This window comes from Halichoerus grypus, chromosome 4 (assembly GCF_964656455.1).
Source record: "Halichoerus grypus chromosome 4, mHalGry1.hap1.1, whole genome shotgun sequence".
NCBI classification, from domain to species: Eukaryota; Metazoa; Chordata; class Mammalia; order Carnivora; family Phocidae; genus Halichoerus; species Halichoerus grypus.
The window spans coordinates 122,582,735-122,597,288 of record NC_135715.1 but is presented as its reverse complement, the minus strand read 5'-3'; the positions used below and the strand labels follow the sequence as shown (position 1 = coordinate 122,597,288).

General features: G+C 37.6%; 1 protein-coding gene across 2 annotated transcripts in view; it reads left to right on the top strand.

The window, feature by feature from the left end:
* CCDC148 (coiled-coil domain containing 148) overlaps window positions 1-14,554 on the top strand; it is a 286,442-nt gene that overhangs the window by 27,885 nt on the left and 244,003 nt on the right. The window lies entirely within an intron of this gene.

Sequence of the window (14,554 nt, the reverse complement as noted above, 5' to 3'; positions counted from 1 at the left end):
CTTTTAATTTTGCTGTGAACCTAATACTACTCTTAAAAAAATAAAATCTTAAGAGAAAGTAATAAAAAATTCCTAAGCCTCTCCCCTCTAAATTCTGATTCAGTATTTGTGATGTGGAGCCCAAGACTTCTTGTTTTTTAATTATAAGCACCCCAAGTGATTCACATAATCACAGAATTTTAAAGAAATGCTACTTTAAAGAATACCTTCACATTTTCTTGATCATGTATGAAGTAATTTGAATGGGCTTGAAAAGCTTACCTGAACCTATAATATACTCCTACCAATGATGAGACCATTTTAATATTTATACATAGAATTTAATATTTGCACTTAAAATAGGCTAAATATTAGTTAATTTCATCAATTACTTTAAATGAGGTTCTTTTGATATTTCAGTCACTGACTCTCCTTCAATATTTTAAGCTTATTTGGGTCACAGATTCCCTCTGAGAAGTTGATGAAATCTGTGTAATCTCTCCCCAGGAAAATTAACACACAAAAATTTTGCATCTAATTACAAGGTTTTTACTAACCTCGACATATAATAATGGACTCCATCCATGGACCAATTTAAGGTCTGTTCTTTAGTTGGACCCCCTTTATTTTAAATTTTGCCCTACATCCAGAAGTCTTTGACCTTAATTTTTTTTCCTATCAGATGCCATACAGCCAAAACTTTAATAACTGTGTTGGTATCCTGATTGTATATACCCCTCTTTCCAGTTAAATAGGACATATATTGTCATTGTACTTCATTTGCTTACCATGTCCTTTTAAAAAAAATTCATATATTTTGATACAGCTGTGGATATGGGGGATGCTATTTATGTAAAGCACAAGAAGTCGACAGTTTGATGATGGAATGATAGAGGGATAGATACCTCGAGACTGGGTGACTCCTGATAGATCATGTGATCAAAAAGAAGATGCCTGGGGGAAAAGCTGAGGTAACCAGAAACCAGCAATGAAAACCGTAGGGCAGACTGGAGTCAAAGGGGTGAATTCAGAGGAAGCTGGCAGCATAGGCCCTTGATTCCTCCCTAGTTTTAGAAATGAGAATTCACTGAGGGATGCAAACAGCTTGGGTGGCAGATGGCTTCAGAGAGAAATGTTTCAACCCAAATTTGAGCATTGTATCAAAAACTCAGGCAGAAAGAATCTTGTTTTCTTCAAGGTCTTAGGGATGATGTTGAGGGGGAGAGAGAGAGAGAAATACTGAGGGGGGAAGAGAGAGGAGGGGAAGGGAGAGAGAGAGGGAAGTGGGACAGAGAGAAAAGCAGACAGAAAGAGAAGTTCACGAAAGAAGCCACACTTATATTAAACTAGACAAAACCAGGCTCATTGATATACTGGAAATATAATCTGCCTACCTGGCTGTAACCTCAAGTGTGTACTTTAAAATGACTTTCTGAAAGTGTACATTGTAGTGTTTTATGCCTCACTGTGAGAGGAAGAGTATCAAAAAATACAAAAGGGCCAATCTCTCACCTTTATGTCAAATTATGACTTTGGGCTCACACTAGCCCACGGGACACTTTTGTGTAAATTAGAAACAGACAGATGCAGCCCCACACCACGGCATGTGGCTTAGTAAGCAAGCACAGTCAAGACTTCAGCCACCATTTCTCTTCATTGCCAGAGCCACTTGTGTAGTGAACTCCCTGCCCAACCCTATGTGTCAGCCCTGTTACAAAGAATTGAATTTCTCCTTAGGCTTCGGGCAGTTGAGAGGATAAGGAGAGCCTTCGTAACTGTGTAAAGACATTTCAGGTCTCAGCCGGAGCTTCTACAGCATTGTGATTTGTTTCTAGGATTCAAACTGTCTGAGGAAATGTGAATCAGGATAGCAAGGTCACAGATCAGGCTGGTTTGGGAGAGATTACACTGAGAAATCAAGGAGGAAGTGCTGGTCCACCTAACCACATCACACAGAACCCCTGGCCATCAATAAAGAGGCAGATGTTTCAGCTAGATTGCTCTCACATTCATAAAATAGGTATAATTTTCATGTTTTTACAAATAATCATTGAAATAGTTTCAGAAGTCATCACATATATAAGTTATAAAATAAGCACATACACATATTCATACACATGATTCATATACATGCTTCATATATACATGTATTTATGAATCTTAGCCATTCTTCCATATGATTTGCTTTAAACTATTACAATATCCAAAAATATACTAGCCAATAAATGCAATTATTGTAAATAATTCCTATTGTGTCTACTACAACAAAATATGAAATATGTAAATAAGGAAGTCATTAACTTGCTTGGGGAATTTTAAAAAACACGATTCAATCTTATTGAACTGTTAATTTAATGTTTAATGCTAATTAAACATCTAACACATTTTATTCATGTAAATGATTAAGTTTAAAATATTTTGCACTTATTTCCAATATTTTCTTCAGTTTTTCCTCTGCTTCTATCTCCTTTTGCAAGTTCACTGAAAATATGGGTAATAAGAGATTGCTGATCAAATGTGAATTGTGTCTGTGTGTTTATTGTCTTTATATGGATTGTCCTTATAAGGTTGGCCCATTTTCTTCATTTAGACTTACTAATCATCATCTGTCATAACCAGTAAAGTTTATGGTTGTAAGAGGTAGGGAGGTACTTTTTCTTCCTCTATGTTTAAATTCTGTTTCATTGTTTGTAGATTCAAAACAGTCTCTTTAAGACTTTTTACTTTAAAAAAAAAAAAGACTTTTTACTTTTTAAAATCAACAATTTTAAAATTCTTTTAATTTTTTAAAAGACTTTTTATTTATTTATTTGAGAGAGAGTGAGCAAGAGAGAGAGAGAACATGAGTGGGCTGGGGGGAAGAGCAGAGGGAGAGGGTGAAGCGGACTCCCCGCTGACCAGGGACCCCTGAAGCGGGGATTGATCCCGGGACTCCGGGATCATGACCTGAGCTGAAGGCAGCTGCCTAACCAACTGAGCCACCCAGGTCCCCCAAAATTCTTTTAATTTTTTTAATATTGAGTACTTGATATGGTTCAAAAATTAAAATGATGCAGGGAGAAATCCATCCATTATTACTTTTCTGGCTCCTCTCTTCCTCCTGCCTCATACATAATCATTTTTAGTAGTCTCTTAATCTTTTCTGTGTTCCTTAATGAATACACAAGAAAACAAATGTTCATTCTTGTTTTTCTCCTATTCTTTCAAAAACAGGCAAAATTTAAAAACTCTCTCCATAATGACCCTTTTCTCAATTTTTAAAAAATGTGTTCATTTATTTTCGCTAAAAAGGAAAATTACATTTATATATTGCTTACTCAGAATATTGATATATTTAAAATTTTTTATTTTATTTATTGTTTTAAGTAAATCCTACCCCCATCATGGGGCTTTGACTCATGACCCTGAGATCAAGAGTCTCATGCTCTACTGACTGAGCCATCCAAGTGTCCCCAAAATACTGATATATCTTATACTACTAGCTTGTCAAATCAAATTATTAAATTTGAAAACCCCTCACACATTTTCTTTTCTTTTTTCTTTTTTTATTGAAGTATAGTTGACACACAATGTTACATTAGTTTCAGCATACAGCATAGTGACTCGACAGGTCTATATGTTATGCTATGCTCATTATAAGTATAGCTACCATCTATCACATCCAACACTATTACAAAACCAGACTATATTCTCTATGCTATGCCTTTTATTCCCATGACTTACTCATTCCATAACTGGACGCCTGTGTCTCCCGCTCCACTTCACCCATTTTGCCCCTTCCCACCCTCCAGCAGCCATCATGTATTTATGGGTCTATTTCTGCTTTAGGTTTGTTTATTCGTTTTTAAAAAGATTGTATTTTCCTTTTTTAAGTAATATCTACAGCCAATGTGGGGCTCAAACACACAACCCTGAGATCAAGAGTCGAACACTCTACTAACTAAGCCAGCCAGGTGTCCCTGTTTTGTTTTTTAGATGCCACATATAAGTGAAATTATATGGTATTTGTCTTTCTCAGCCTGACTTATTTCACTTAGCATAATACCCTCCAGGTCCGTCCATGTTGTTGCAAATGGCTAGATCTCATCCTTTTATATGGCTGAGTAATATTCCAGTGTGTGTATGTGTGTGTATATATATCCATTTATCTGCTTTATCCATTCATCTATTGATAGATACTCGGGTTGCTTCCATATCTTGGCTATTGTAAATAATGCTGCAATAAGCATAGAGGTGCTTATATCTTTATGAACTAGTGTTTTCATTTCCTTTGTGTAAATACTCAGCAGTAGAGTTCCTGGATCATGTGGTATTTCTATCTTTAATTTTTTGAGGAACCTCCATACTGTTTTCCACAGTAGCTGTTCCAGTTTACATTCCCACCAACAATGCATGAGAGTTCTTTTTTCTCCACATCCTCACCAACTCTTGTTATTTCTTGTCATTTTGATGTTAGCCATTCTCACTGGTATAAGGTGATATTTCATTGTGGTTTTGATTTGCATTTCCCTGATGATGAGTGATGTTGAGCATCTTTTCACATGTCTGTTGGCCATCTGGATGTTTTCTTTGGAAAAATGTCTATTCAGGTGCTCTGCCCATTTTTAAAAATTGGATTGTTATTTCTTTTGGTGCTGGGTCATAAAAGTTCTCTATACATTTGGCATATTAACCTCTTATTGGATATATCATTTGCAATTATCTTCTCCTATTCAGTAGATCACTGATGGTTTCTTTGCTGTGCAAAAGCCTTTTATTTTAGGGTAGTCCCAATAGTTTATTTTTCCTTTTGTTTCCCTTGCTTCAGGAGACATCTAGAAAAATGTTGGTAAGGCTGATGTCAAAGAAATTACTGCCAGTGTTCTTTTCTAGGAGTTTTATGGTTTCAAGTCTCACATTTATGTCTTTAATCCGTTTTGAGTTTATTTTTGTGCATGGTATAAGAAAGTGGTCCAGTTTCATTCTTTTGCATGTAGTTGTTTTCCAGTTTTACCAACACCATTTATTGAAAAGACTGTCTTTCCCCCATAATATATTATTGCCTCCTTTGTCATAAATTAAATGACTATATAAGCATGGGTTTACCTCTGGGCTCTCTATTCTGTTCCATTGATCTATGTGTCTATTTTTGTGCCAGTGCCATACTGTTCTGATTACTACAGCTTTGTAGTATATCTTGAAATCTGGGATTGTGATACCTCCAGTTCTGTTCTTCTTTCTCAAGATTGCTTTGGCTATTCAGGGTCTTTTGGTAGTTCCATACAAACTCCCATAATGTCCTTTTAATATTGCTACTAATTCATTTGTCAGTTGACAATTTATCTTTTCTTTGCAAAGAGGGCTAATGAAATCATCTATATACACATTCACAAGATTTCCATAAAGTTATCAAAATTAACAAGGTGATTTTAAGTAAACATTTACTGATTGCACTCCCATAAATTTCTGAATGGATTGGCTAATTTGCTAGAAGAACAATGCTTGAGTTAAGGATGTCAGAGAGGAAGCTGGTCCTCTCTAGTGACTGGAACATTTTGGTCCACTATCCAGATTACTGCCTTCCTGGTTTGATTATTTGGATAATTGCTGTGCTATTTCTTCCATAATTTAAACATTGGTTTAATTTTTAGCATAAAAGCTATGCTAAAAACACCACATGGAAGATATATATAGACCTAAGAAGTGGTTAAGGATGTTTTATGATAAATGCAATTGTTAAAAACCCTTAATTTCAAAGTGTTGTGTAAAGTGATGTTGCAAAAGATTTTGACCTGTTTAAATTTAGAGTGCTGAAAAAAAATTTTGATACTGACAGTTGTCTCTGGTATGATCATATCATCAGCTGATTACAAAACTGGAAATTTTTATTTTTATTTATTTTTTATTAAGTTTTTCATTTTAATTTCAGTATTGTTAACATACAGTGTTATATTCGTTTCAGGCATTCAATATAGTGATTCTATAGTTCCATATGTCACCTGATGCTCATCACAACAAGTGCACTCCTTAATCCCCATCACCTATTTCACCCATCTCTCCACCTACCTCCCCTCTGATTACCACCAGTTTGTCCTCTATAGTTGAGTCTGTTTCTTGGTTTCTCTCTCTCTCTTTTTCCCCTTTGCTTGTTTGTTTTGTTTCTTAAATTTGACATAAGTGAAATCGTATGGTGTTTGTCTTTCTCTGACTTATTTTGCTTAGTATTATACCTCTAGCTTCATCCATTTTGTTGCACAAAACTGGAAATTTTTAATTAACTTGAGTCTTTCCTTCTTATAGCTAGTTAGCTAGGCATTCTCCTTTACTAATGCAATTTTGTATTTCATGTTGTGCATCCCTAAAACCTTGCTCCTAGTCTATAGTATTCCATGCTACCAGACTGTGCTGCACAAGGATTAGATTGACTTTCCATCCCTGCCACCGTATTGCTAATGGAGCTCCCTTTCAACCTCAAAAGTGTCTTGGATTGGATGGGAAATTATATGATCACTCCATGAGATTTCTCAATTGTAATAATGCCTAACCTTTATTGGGCATCTGCTCCATACAGGCACTGTGCTGAACTCTTCACATATGATTTCATTTATAACTGCATATAGTATAACTTCCAATAGGCAACTAGTATTATGATACTTATGTTACAAAAGACAATGGAAGCTAAGAGGTTAAGTAATTTACCCAAGGTCATGCAACTAGTAACCAAGGCACTAGGACTTGAATTCATCCACCCAATAACGATTTGTTATTAAGAGTGTTATTGGGGTCAGCCTGTGGCCACCAGTGCTCAAGTTAGTTTGGCAGCTTGAATTGCTGGGGCTTAAATTTATTCAGGCCATTCATCTGATAAATAAATAAATTAGTTCTTTTTCTTTTTCTTTTTTAAATAAATGCCAGAGCAAAACAATGTGGTTTTTTTTTTTTTTTTTTTTTTTGAGACAGGACCAATAATCTTGGCAGTGTTTTGTTACAATGGCTTTTTAAATTTTGTGCTAGATGCCATTTAATTGTTTAGTTTGATGGGTGCATTAGGGACAGTGGTTCACTGTTTTACTTTGGAAAGGCTGCTCTCTGTCAGGTTTGTGAACAGCTTATTGTTTAGTTCACATAAAGGTCAGTAGCTCTAAAAATATACACTTTAATGGTGATGTAATAGATATTTCATATGTGTTGCAGGTGCTTTCCCTCAGTGGTTGAAATGAGTACCTTTGTGCCTTCTGAAGAGAAGGTGTATGCATGTGTGGCATGTGAATATGTGTGTGTGTGTCTGTATGCACATGCACACCTTGTGTGAAAGCCCCATCTTACAAACTTACACACTGGATTCTTCAATCCCTATCTTATGAAATACCAACATCTGCCAATCTATTGTGTATCATTGGATTTCATAGGCATTTCGCCTAATTTTGAAAGGCAGACTTTGGGTCAGAAAAAATGAAAAATAGATTTGTGTTGAGTTTTGTTTGATTAAAAAAATTGAATCAATTGATCCAGTTTAGTCTGGCAGCCTTACAGGTAACTTCAGCTTCTGCATCTTCAAACCGATCTCAGGTTTTCCTGGCCTAAGAGATTATTTCTTTCCTTTTGTTTCTTTTCTTAGCTTGATGAAGTGTTATGATTTGCTCATTTCAAAACAGACCATTTAAAAGTGAAGAAACCACATTGTTTAGTTCACTGGACTGGGAGCCTTAGAGACACGTTCTATTCTCAGCTCTGGAAAAAATCTTTTAAAGCAAAATCACATGACCTGCAAAAAAAAATATTACTCCAGTTTGAGATAATACATTTTACTTTCTAATCATTGTTGAAAGCATAGTATTAACTGGAAAGTCCTTGGCAAACTTATACTATCTAAACAGGCAAATTCCAAATCCTGGCAGAGAATATTCCTTTGAGTTACATTTTCCTACAACTTTTTAAAGTCTCTCCTTGACTATAATCCTTCATTCCGACTAGAATAATACAAGATTAACCTATCCATTGGGAGGATAAAGATATTTTGGATGAAGATACTATAAATCCTGTATGGAGATGTTATTACATTGTAATATCCAACTCCATTGATCTGGGCTGGGGGGTGGTAGGCAAATTGGGTTACTTTGATCTGTAGCTGGAACTGTTGGTGACCCCATGTCTGACACCCTAGAGAAATTGATCTCTTTAGTTATGCTGGTCCAGGCTTTGAAATATCTTTTTCTTGACCTTTTTCTTCTGTATTCAACCAAGGCATATCTATCTGCATTCAAACAAACTAACAAACAAACAATAACACAAACTTCCTTAGGCAAATTAGGAAAATTATAAAGGAAAAAACAAACCTGGAAACCACTTGGTGATCAAAATGCAATTTCTGAAGACGGTGCAGCGAGCAGTACAAAGTAATTGATTTCAGAAGAACTAAGCTCTAGCAATCTTCACCATTTACTGGTTTCGTGCCTTTAAGCAATTGACTTAATCTCTTCTTCACTCTTCATCTGTAAAATAAGAGGATACTACGTCATATAGCTAGTCTGGGATCAAATGATAAACATGAAAGTACTTTGTACAAGATGGATGTTAGTTGTGTTGATGATGAAAGTCCTGCCTTGGGGCTGTTAGGTACATTTGGTACACAGCCTAGTTGTTTTTCTCTACTTTGTGGAAACCCTAAGGAGAAGTAATTTCAGATTGTGTGCCGTCATATGTGGTGGGATTTGCACCATCTACGTGATCTCCCTTCTCTTCTAGTCTTGTCTTTGGTTCTCTAGCTGCACTCTCTCCCTCTCCTCCATTGTTCTGCCTCAGTACCTCTTCCCCAGAGAGAGAGACTTGTCTTCCTTGGGTCAGTATCAGCTTGTGGGTACCTCCCTTGCCCCTCTGGAGCTTTCTAGCTCCGTGTCTTTAGAGTTCCTACCTTCTCCCTATTCTGGTTCTGTCTGCTGGATTGGCTTGTCTAAAACATATTTCTTACTGGGATTTTGTGACAGATTCTTGCCTTTCTTCCCCTGGGCTTGATCATGAGTCTAGCTTGTTGGTAGTCTCACTGCCTTTGAGATTAGAAGCTCTCTTACTTCATCCCAAAGCCCATTTCATTGTGCTCATACACAGCGGCAGATAGAAACTGCTCTTTCCCACTTTTGAAAGGCTTCATGTTCCCTAGGGCTTTCCAAACAATTTCAGTTTCCACCCTGTGAAAACAGAAGTGTGCGTGAAGAAAGCCCAGACGTGTGTTTATCCTTCTCAACAAACACTGGTAGTAATTGTAGTGGTCCTGCTGCTAGCAGTAATGGTGAGCGTTGCATAGCCACTGTCATCAGCATTGTCCTCATCATTGTTGTCACTGTGGTAGTTAACACTTTGCCCCTTTTTACAGCCAGGTCCGAGGAAAAGTTCTTCATATGCATTACATTACTTAAACCTCATAGCCATCCTCTGAGATCAACCAGTTACTCTTTCTCTTGCAGAGCTGAAGAAACTGAGGCTCTGAGAGGTAAAGTAACTGGCCCAAGGTCACAAAACTAGTAATGTGGAGAATCAGTATTCAACCCAGATGATCTGGTTTCAGAACCTGAATACACGGCTGTGTATTGTGGAATATGCTCATTAGCTCTTGTGGCAGAGGTCACTAACTCAAATGTCCATAGTAACGAGGCCAGAAATGAAAATTAGTGGGGAAAACCTCAAGTTAACAGGGCAACAGTGCAAGCCAGATGATAAATGGCAATTGCTATTCTTCCACCATGTTGGGGTGCTGAAAGGCATGACGAAGACTGTGGCTACCTGGAGAACATATGTTCTACCTAAAAAAGCTGGCTGCTACTTACTCCAGCAGTTGTTTTCATTAGGGAATAAACTTTGAAACATGAATTTTTTAAAGATTTATTTATTTATTTGAGAGAGAGAGAACACGCCAGTGGAGGGAGGGGCAGAGGGAGAGAGTCTCAAGCAGACTCCCCACTGAGCGGGGAGCCCAATGTGGGGCTCGATCCCATGACCCTGAGATCAGGACCTGAGCCGAAACCAAGAGTCAGACGCTCAACTGACTGAGCTACCCAGGCCTCCCAGAAACATGAATTTTTTTTAAAAAATGATGGAAATATAGATTTTATGTCATATTTCCCGATTATTAAATGCTGGCAACTAACTCAGATAAAAAACCTAAACACAGCACTGTGAAGTTTAAAGTAATTATGTCTGGGGACCAAATTTGGCCTGGTTTGTAACCTCTCTCAGGAGAAAAGTTTTGCAACATTCTAACCATTTCAATGAGCTATAACATAGTACAATAAGAGATGTATTGTTCCCCCTCGGCTAGTAGTTAGACCTTCCTTGGCCACTCCATCAACTATCGCTTAACAGAAGACTGGGAAAACCCCAGTTTATCACATGTTGTATAGACACCGAGAGAAACAGCACAAAGGACAATAACTCCTATTCTTGTGTACCTACTGTGTTCCAAACACTTTATATATGCTCTTTTATTCCTTTTAATCCCCAAAGCAATCCTGCTTCACAGGTGACGAAAGAGGTCTGGAAAACTCAACAGTGATAGCAACAACATCGTGCCTAAGGCATTCCTCCAGCTAGGAGCAGTGTGGGTTTGAATCCACATGTACCTTTGTCCAAAGCCCTTCATCCTGCTGCTCAGCTCTCCTGCCTTTCTAGTGTAATATCCCAACAAGATGAGCATTATGCTGGAACTCAAGCATGCGGGACAGTGTTTCCATGTGATTTTTCTGTTTCAGTGGGGCATACATAGTTCCTCGAATCAAAATTATCTTTGCACGCTACCAGAAATTCTTCCATTTCACTTTATCATGCACCTTGAAATTCTAGCCTTTAGAGACTCTTTGTGTTAATAAGCATGCTTCTGAGAAGGTCCCCGCTTAAGCAACCTTTCTTTCATTCATATGCTAACATGAAATTAATCAGAAAATATTCTTCAAACAACTAGCTGAGATCGTGGGATTTTCCTAGGACAACAGGAGAGATAAAGGGGCCATTCTCAGGTATGGGTCACTGTTCAGGTGGAGGGACTGCTTGGTGTGACTTGGTATAGGCCCCTAATGTCAGGGCTAGGCTTCTGGCTGCCTCAGAAGCAGGAAAGCAGACACGCAAGTTTGTTAGCTACTTCACTTTTTGCCTAGAGCTAAGCCTTCAAGTAGATGAGCCCATGTTATTGCTTGGTGCTTTTTATCCCATTACATTTATGCTATAAGAATGCAGCATTTTTATACTCATGGTGTGCACAGCATAATGTATAAAGAGGTTGAATCACTCTGTTGTATGCCTGAAACTAATGTAGTATTCTGTGTCAATTATACTCAACTATTTTTTTTTAAAAAAAGAATGCAGCATTTTTGCTTTGAATAAATTTTGAACATCTTTTATACTTCTAAAATAAAAATATAATCTTTAAAAAATTGGGTTTTTTTTTGTTATTGTTCAGATTAAGGAACCCAATGAATAATGAAAGAGAAAACAAAGCTGAAGAAATAATCACAAAATGGCTGTTTCTAAGGGACAGGATTACGATGGACGTTTTATGTATTGTTTGAATTTTTTATAATAAGATAACTCGTTTTAGAGGAACAAACAACAGAGTTATGTTATTGAAGCACAGTCGATGAAAAAATTCTTAGTTGTCAAGGTGTGGTAAGAATAAGGTGGTCAGGTTTTACTGCTTATGAGCTAAGTCTGGAATTACCTTAAATGAGAGGGGCCCTGGTGAGGGTGTAGGACGCACGAAAGGGGGCAGCGGAGCAGCTGGCTTTCAAGTTTTTCTCTCTTTCTCCCCACTCCTAGAGCCTTATGGAGTGGGGGGTTTCCCCAGATTCCTTTTTTCCTTCTGCAAGCAAGAGTGAGAAGAGTTGGAATAATTCAGGGTGATTCGATGCGAAGAGTTCCCTGACATCTGCTAAGCCTTAGGACTATTAATTATTAGACAGCTTTGCCCAAAACACCCCCTTAATATGTGCCATCCTTGTAGGATTTGCTCATGCTTCCTTGCCACATGAATCCTCTTTCTCCTTTCTGGCAATCCCAGAATAGTTCTATTTTCTTCCCCTTTTCTTTCATTTGAGAAACCAGTTATGAAACATTATTCTTTTATTGTGGTTCAAATGCAACCTGGGATTTGTTAGTGGCAATTGTTGCTTTGCCTTAAGTACAGCATATTGTCTTTCTGCATAAGTTTGCATTTTCCAGATATAGAATAGTAATATTTTTTCCAGCTTTGTTGAGGCATAATTGACAAAATTGTAAGATATTTAAGGTATGTAATGTGATAAATTCATGTAAGAGTGGTGTCTGAATGTATGCATATATTAATGTAGAATTGCTAAGCTTTACTTTTCGTAAATAAATTCAAAACTGGTAGACGTTGATTGTAAGTAGGATACAGTTCAATGATAAGGACTCACTAGGCTATTTGAACCGACACATCTCTCTTTGGTCAATCCCCAGAATCCCTTAGAGGTTTTGAAGAGTAACAAGGCTACAAAGAGGAGTATCAGGGGCTAAGAATTCAGAAAGCTCTTTGGCAATTAAAGGCAAAATGATCATTATATCTTTTAAAATCAAATTTATTATGTAATTATTTCATTTGTCTAACCCACAAATATCTGGTACTAGGAAAGGCTTTTATGGATAACTGCTCTACTCTCTGTGATATTCCAGGAGATAAGAGCCATTTATTTAGTTACCAAGAAAGCTGCTCTACAGCTGTGTCTTTTAATATGACATGTTCCTCAATGATTTCTCTTTAAAAATCTACCCACCTCTGTGATCCGCTCTCTCATCAGCTCATCTATTTAATTTTGGCTGCCCTTTTCTAAATTGAAGCCATCAGTGTTCTTGGCACCAGCAGATTTCTGTCAATCCTCTTCTCATCCATTATTTCTGTCTATATCTAAGGCTGCCCACTTGGCCCCCTCACCTGTCTGCCTGCAGAATTGCTTGCTGGTACTCCTCCAAACACGTCCTGCTCTTGTGCTCCCTGATTTTAATAGCTGTGTCTTCTAAGGCCTTCTCTCTTCCGATACATGGTGAAACCACCTTACTTCTTTAGGACTCACCTTACACGTCACCAGCCCTACCTTTGTCCACCTTGGCCTTCCACCTCAAACAAAATGAGGCTGTCTGCCCTTTGTGCTTCAGTATCTTGGATGTCAGGATCCTTGTCTCACTCTGCAGGCCAGTGTTCTCCCAGGTGGAGGGCAGGTTGACCCCATGCTGGAAAGTGCAGGAAGGCAATGTTAGATCTTCTTTTTATATTTATTTCAAATCTAAGGAAATAAAGTAAGCTTTTCTTATCTTTAATGCATGGATGCATCCTGGTACTTTCACTCAGTTCCCCCATTATACCAAGTTTCCTCTCACTCATTTTCTCATATTCAGCGTATTCTGAAATGTTATAAATTACTTTCATATGGTTTTAAGTGAACTTACAGATTATGTTAACTTGTTTTTTTTAAAAAACAAAACTAACCTTTATAAAATGGGCAAATGCCTTAAATATATTCCTACAAAATCCCTGGATTCTTAATGATATTTATAATGTAGGTACAACAAGTAACAAGAAGATGTCAGAGCTGACTCCTCTGTCCCTCTCTGAGGACTTCCTGAGCAGCAGTATGGCATGTGGCTGTATGCAGCAATGTGCAGTGGCCCTGCCATCAGACCCATTAGAAGTAAAAACAGTAACAGTAGCAACCTGATTGTATTTTGAAAAAGATTTAAATTATGAAGATCATTTAAAATATAGATTTACATCAGGGTGCCTGGGTGGCTCAGTTGGTTAAATGGCCGACTCTTGATTTCGGCTCAGGTGATGAGCTCAGGGTCCTGGGATTGAGCCTGGCATCCTGGCTTTGCACTTCAGAGCAGAGTCTGCTTGAGGATTCTCTTTCCCTCTCCCTCTGCCCCTCCTCCCGCTTGTGTTCTCTCTCTCTCTCAAATAAATAAATCTTAAAAAATAAATAAATAGAGGGCGCCTGGGTGGCTCCGTCGGTTAAGCATCTGCCTTGGGCTCAGGTCATGATCCCAGGGTCCTGGGATTGAGTCCCCCATCAGGATCCCTGCTCAGTGGGGAGCCTTCTTCTCCCTCTCCCTCTGCCTCCCCCCCCCACTCTGTCTCTGGCACATTCTCTCTCTCTCAAATAAATAAATAACATCTTTACAAAGAAAAAAATTTTTAAAAATTAAAAAAATCAATAGATTTACATCAACTATTGCTATCCAGGAACATTATCCTAAGGGTTTATTTTGCCCTGAGATATTAGATGAGAGGAATACAATAATAATAATAATAACCTATAATAGTTGCAATAATTTAAAAATAGTAAATATCCATTATTGACAGAACATAATAAAAATTTTATTAAGAGTATGGATTAGAAAAGTTTAGAGAGCACTATCACGAGTTTAGAGACCATATGCTCAAAGCTGGTAGAGGATAGAGACTGTGTCTTCCTCATCTTTGTAGCTCCAGCACCTAGCACAGTGACTGGAACATAGTATATGCTCAGAAAATATTGAGTGAGGGAATAAATCAATGCTAGAATCAATACAGGAAAGTGGATGCTCTGCAGAGAAACCC